At 48.5% G+C, this 6,105-nt stretch overlaps 1 non-coding gene across 1 annotated transcript; it reads left to right on the top strand.

Moving 5' to 3' along the window:
* Positions 1-1,112: 1,112 nt before the first annotated feature.
* Positions 1,113-1,186, top strand: Trnan-guu. The gene has a single exon. It is a non-coding gene; the product is annotated as a tRNA-Asn (tRNA).
* Positions 1,187-6,105: the final 4,919 nt, after the last annotated feature.

The raw sequence follows: 6,105 nt of genomic DNA, 5'->3' as shown, positions 1-6,105 counted from the left end.
GGTTTCTCTGTGGTTTTGGAGCCTGTCCTGGAACTAGCTCTTGTAGACCAGGCTGGTCTCGAACTCACAGAGATCCGCCTGCCTCTGCCTCCCAAATGCTGGGATTAAAGGCGTGCGCCACCACCGCCTGGCCAAAAAGAAAAGTTTAAGTAACAAAGCTGTTTCTTAGCCTATCTTTACTATTATCCTAATAGAGATCGGAGACAGCTGGGCAGCGGTGGCTCGCGCCTTTAATCTTTGATCTGATGCCCTCTTTGGTCTCTGAGGGCACCACAAGCATACCATCACCCAGATACATAATTAAAATATGGTTCAAATGATACGAAAAGATCAGTATTAAGTGGGAAGAGCGAAGCAGAGGATGAGGAGGAAGAGAAGGAGGAGAAAGGATATGGATGCTTGAAGAGCATGACCTGGCATAGATGGAGTTGCCCCCCAAGCTGTACAGTGATGGGAGGGACGAAGAGGTCCTAAGGGTGGGCACAATGCTACCTATGTCAACCTTCCCTGGACAGCCCGCTCTCAGTGGGTTAAATTCAGAAGCCAGGAAAGGAAGGCCTAGCCTCCAGTGGCTATTTAAAGAAGCATTTTAATTGCCACAAATCTCTTCCTGCTGTCCCCCTGCACCAGCGTGCTCATAGGAGGCTCCACTCCCCTAAGGGGGTGTACATTTGTTCTCAGGACGTGCCAAAACAAACAAACTAACAAAAAAAAAAAAAAAAAAAAAAAAAAAAAAACAACCTTTCTTTTTTCAACCGTATAAAGTGCAAAATACCTATGACCGCACACAGATCCACAGTTTATCAGCCTCGTGAAATGTTTTTTCGCTTGTTTGTTTGCTTGGAAAGTGGGAGATGATGAGAACACTCTAAAGGCATGAGCGATCACGACCGCGAACAAGGGCAGAGCTCTAAACTTTGGAGCCTCCCGTGGAGGCCCAGCGCCGCCCGGCTCTCGGGAGGATTTGAGCGGCGGCTCCGCCTCTCCCCGCCCTCGCGCAGCCTCAGCCCGCAGGGCTCTGCAGGCTCCGACGCCTCCCGGGAGTCCGGAGCGCCGACTCCCAGGCCGGCCGCTGAAATGTGTACACAGCTCACGGCCGCCAGAGCAGCTGGGTCTCTGTGGCGCAATCGGTTAGCGCGTTCGGCTGTTAACCGAAAGGTTGGTGGTTCGAGCCCACCCAGGGACGTCAGCGCTTCTTTTGCCCAAAACATTTTAGAAATGTTCTCACCGTTCTAGGATAAATGGCAGCTGCCTAAGGCTCTCGCTGCGACAGTCCTGTCGTCCCCACCCTTTTTCAACAGGGTACGCAAGTGCCTTACTGGAGTTGGTCCACATCTCACAAACCAGCAACACAGACCTCCCAGGAATAGTGAACACATAACACCGCTCGTGTGGCTCAGAAAAAGAAAAGAAAACCCCTCGAAACCGAATAGCAAATGCGGTCTGCTCTGTACAGTAGCTAGCTACTACTGTACTCCCAAACGGAGGAGCAGGAGGCGGCTGTGTGGCCGCAGTCTGGGAGGGCATGCCATACTATGCCACATTTAGCTTTTGAACGATGGGTTTGGCTCTAGGAAAACATGTTACATTCAACCTTAGGCTGCTGGCAAATTTTCACCTCAAACTTAACTTTAACAGAAATTGTACGAGTTTGTGTTAAAAAGTTTTAAAAGACAGCCAAACATGCCTTTAATCCCAGCACTCAAGAGGCAGAGGCAGGCAGATCTCTGTGAGTTCAAGGCCAGCCTGGTCTACAAGAGCTAGTTCCAGGACAGGTCTAAAGCTAGAGAGAAACCCTGTCTAAAAAAAAAAAAAAAAAAAAAAAGACAGCCAGGAGGTATGGTGACAATCCCAACACTTGGGCAGCAGCACACAGGTGGATCTCTATGGGTTTGAGACCAGCTTGGTCTACAGAACGAGTTCCAAGACAGCCAGAGCTAATACAGTCCTCATCTCAAAATAATTTTAAGAAGTTCTACATGGGACATTTTCACAGTTAGTGTCACAGAGGACATTTTATGGTTTTTTCACTGAAGACTTTCCATAAAGACAAGAAATCAGCTACTATGCTAGCAAACGTTTCTTCCAAGACTGAGGTAGTAAAGCAAGGGCTTTGTGTTGGATTCGACATCTTCACCAATAGAGTTAAAAGAGCAAACGTCTAGAACAGTGGTTCTCAACCTGTGGGTCGCAGCTCCTTTAGGGGTTGTATTTCAGCTGTTTAACAATCCATAACAGTAGCAGAATTACAGTTATGAAGTAGCAACGGAATAATTTTGTGGTGGTGGTGGGGTCACCACCACATGAATTGTATTCAAGGGCTGTGGCATTAGGAGGGTTAAGGGCCGCTGCTCTAGAAGGGACAGTGAGTTACCTGAGTCCCCGAGGTGTCTCCTAGCAGGTGTTTCCACCAAATACCTGTTGACTTAAAAGTCCTCAAGGAACCAGGCACTGGTGGCGCACGCCTTTAATCCTAGCACTCGGGAGGCAGAGACAGGAGGGTCTCTGTGAGGTGCAGGACAGCCAGGGCTACACCTGTCTTTGGAAAAATCCGAAAGGAGATTGGGTTGCTAGGTAAAGTTGCAGGCAATTTCCTAAAATAGTCTTAGGTTGAAGTCTTCCTGAAGTACTCGAAATACAAAGAGTGAAGATTCCACACCACCTACAGTATATGCCCTATAGTAGAGGCAACAGGGTGAAAGCGAGTTGGTCGAATGATCATGTCTACACTAGAAATCTTTTTTTTGTTTGTTTGGTTGACTTATTGAGACAGGGTTTCTCTGCGGACCCTGGCTGTCCTGGAACTTGCTCTGTAGACCAGGCTGACCTCCAATTCACAGAGATCCGCCTGCCTCTGCCTCGAGAGTCACCACCACCCAGTGTACACTGTAAATCTTATCTAGTGAACATCAGTGATTACTAGTTTTAAGTGGGTTGAGAAAGTCTGGCTTCCATGGTGGCTCACGCCTTCAACCCCAGCACTCCGGAGGGGGTTATATACACTGGGTATGGGCTCTTTCCAGCAGGGTTCTGCTGCCTCTCGGCCCCCAGGATCCTTTCCCTGATGTGTTCTCCCCACCTTGACTCCATTGCTTCCGTTTAAACAGCTGAGCCATCTCTTTCTATGAAGAGCAATGCCACCCTGAAACCAGCAAGCTGCTTGTGGCTAGCCCTGGACTATGAAGTCACCGAGGGTACACATCAAAAGCTTCATTCCCATCATCGTCCATGGAACGCAGGCCTGTCACATGGCACACAGTAGGTACGGAAGGAATCCTGCTTTCTGTTTGGGTAATGGAGAGAGAGAAAACTGCACGTGATTGGTGGTGAGCATGAGGCCCACAGGAGAATACTTCCAGGGTGCTGAAGGACGCAGTCAACATGGCTGGAGCTATGTCTTCCTGACGCTTGTGAAACAAGTCTCCAAGATCACATGGGGGAACATTTAAGAAGGGAAGACTCAAGACAAGCGAGCAGGTGGGGGATGAATACAAGCCTTTCTCTCAGCTCGTAGGACAGGCCCTGGAGACCCCACATGAGGCTGCACTTTACTGAGTGAAGTCAGGGCCTAACTGCCAGAGGTTCCTGAGGTCAAGGGGCTAGCCTGGCAATAATGCCAAGAAACAAGCCATTCTCATGGAATGGCTGAGAGGCAATGATATGCCGAGGGTGAGGCGGCTCAGGACTCAAGGACTTTTTTTTAAAAAAATGGATGTGATGCCGGGCGGTGGTGGCACACGCCTTTAATCCCAGCACTCGGGAGGCAGAGGCAGGCGGATCTCTGTGAGTTCGAGGCCAGCCCGGTCTACAGAGCTAGTTCCAGGACAGGCTCCAAAGCCACAGAGAAGCCCTGTCTCGAAAAACCAAAGGAAAAAAAAAAAAAGGATGTGATTCTAGGAAAACTGGGTAAGTAGGCCTGACATAGGAATGAATGAAGGGCCAAGGTAGAGCCTGTATTACAGTGTTCGTAGGTGGATGCAGACATACGCGGGAGACATTCAGAATTTGGAGCAGAGTGCAGCTGGAGGAATGTTCATTTGTCTGAGACTGAATTTCAAGATGTTGTTCTGATTGCCCTCATACCCCAGACTGCAGCAGTCTCCCCAATTCTGGTTGCCCTCATACCTCGGGCTTCAGTGGTCTCCCCAAGTCTGGTTTTTCTCATACCCCGGACTTCAGTGGTCTCCCCAAGTCTGGTTTTTCTGATACCCCGGACTGCAGCGGTCTCCCCAAGTCTGGTTTTTCTCATACCCCGGACTGCAGTGGTCTCCCCAATTCTGGTTGCCCTCATACCTCGGGCTTCAGTGGTCTCCCCAAGTCTGGTTTTTCTCATATCCCAGACTGCAGTGGTCTCCCCAACTCTGATTGCCCTCATACCCAGGACTGCAGCGGTCTCCCCAAGTCTCAGAGAAAGCTAGACACATGGAAGATTGTCAAGGTGTCCGTTCTCAGTTTACTTCAGCTGTGTCTGGTTCTCCACCATGGCATTCTCTTTCATGCCCGCACTCGAAAGGCAGAGGCAGGCCATCTCTGAGGTCGACCAGAGTGAGTTCCAGGACAGCCAGAGCTACAGAGAAACCGTGACTCGGAAACAAACAAAAACTTAGGCTAAATTTTGAACTCACTCTGTAACTGATGATCTTGATTCTCCTGCCTCTACTTCCTGAGTCAGCACTGAGGTTACAACTGTGCACCACAAAACTTCATCCAAAAAGTCCTGTTTTGTTGTTGTTGTTGTTGTTTTGAGACTGGGTTTCTCTGTGTAACAGCCCTAGCTATCCTGGAACTAGTTCTGTAGACCAGGATAGCCTTACAGAGATCCACCTGTCTCTGCCTCCTGAGTGCTGGGATTAAAGGTATGCGTCACCACCACCCAGCGTCTTTTTTTTTTAATTTTATTTTATGTGCATTGATGTGAAGGTGAGATCCCCTGAAAATGGAGTTAGTTATGAGGTGTTATGTGGGAACTGAGAACTGAACCTGGGTCCTCTGGAGAAGCAGACAGTGCTCTTAACCACTGAGCCATCCCTCCAGACCTCCTTCTTTTTAAAAGACATTTTAAACGCAAGATTGAGAGTAAGAGAGACATTTGGAAAGAAAGTAAGACATACTGAAGCATGGGCGTGGTCTTCTCAAAATCTCACTTCATTCCTCGTTCTTCTGGGATGGTGCCTCCTGTTCCCAGGATCGAACCCAGGCTTGTATGCATGCTAGGCAGCCATTCTACCAATGGAGCTACACTCCTCAGTCCTGCTCCTTTTCAAGTTGATTTTCCTCTTAAATTTAAACTTATTTATGAAAGTCAAGTTTCCTGAAAGACTACCATAGGGTTTTGTGGAGCCCTGAGAAAATCCCAGGAAGCTATAGGCTTTCCTCAAACACATTGTGATGGAATTTTGTTCCGATACAGGCTTCTGAAACATACTTGACCTCCAAAGCTTGAGGCTTGGCTTTTAGTTATTGAATTTGTATTCGGAGTTCTAACAAAGGCCATAAACATGTCAAGCCCACACAGCCTCAGCTTCGCTCAAGAGGAGTCTCACGGGAAGCTGGATCCTTGACCACAGGGCAGAAGACGATGTCAGATGAGTCGGGGAAGGAGTCAGGGAAGCACGTTGACGACCGATTAAGACTTGGGCTGGGCTGTTACATCACTCAGACGATGTATTTATACCAATGTCTCATGATTAAGATTAAAAAAATACATATGAGCTACTTTGCTGACTGTTCTTCACGATTCACCTCTGTAAATGATACTATGGTTTTGTAGGGTGAAATAGACAACTCAGGGCTGGGAGAGCAGGCAGAACGAACCCAAGACTGTGATCATTCCAGCCCCAGGCAAGCCCGGGTCAGTGTGGTCTTTTCCACCCCGAAAGAGCTGGGAAAATAGTGTGGGTTTTATCAGTAGCGTCGGAGTTTCTGAACTCTCAGCAGGAAGGTAAACTAGGTCGTGGGGAAGGGGCATCTCCCTCCCCGGGTGACTTAGTGTCCCTGTCTTACACTTAGGTATGGAAAATAACTAATATGAAGGTTTTTACAGCAACACAAAAAATCTGAATAGAAGCCGGGCGGTGGTGGCGCACGCCTTTAATCCCAGCACTC

The sequence above is a fragment of the Microtus ochrogaster genome, chromosome 2 (assembly GCF_000317375.1).
Source record: "Microtus ochrogaster isolate Prairie Vole_2 chromosome 2, MicOch1.0, whole genome shotgun sequence".
NCBI lineage: Eukaryota > Metazoa > Chordata > Mammalia > Rodentia > Cricetidae > Microtus > Microtus ochrogaster.
This window is presented reverse-complemented; position numbering and strand designations above follow the sequence as displayed.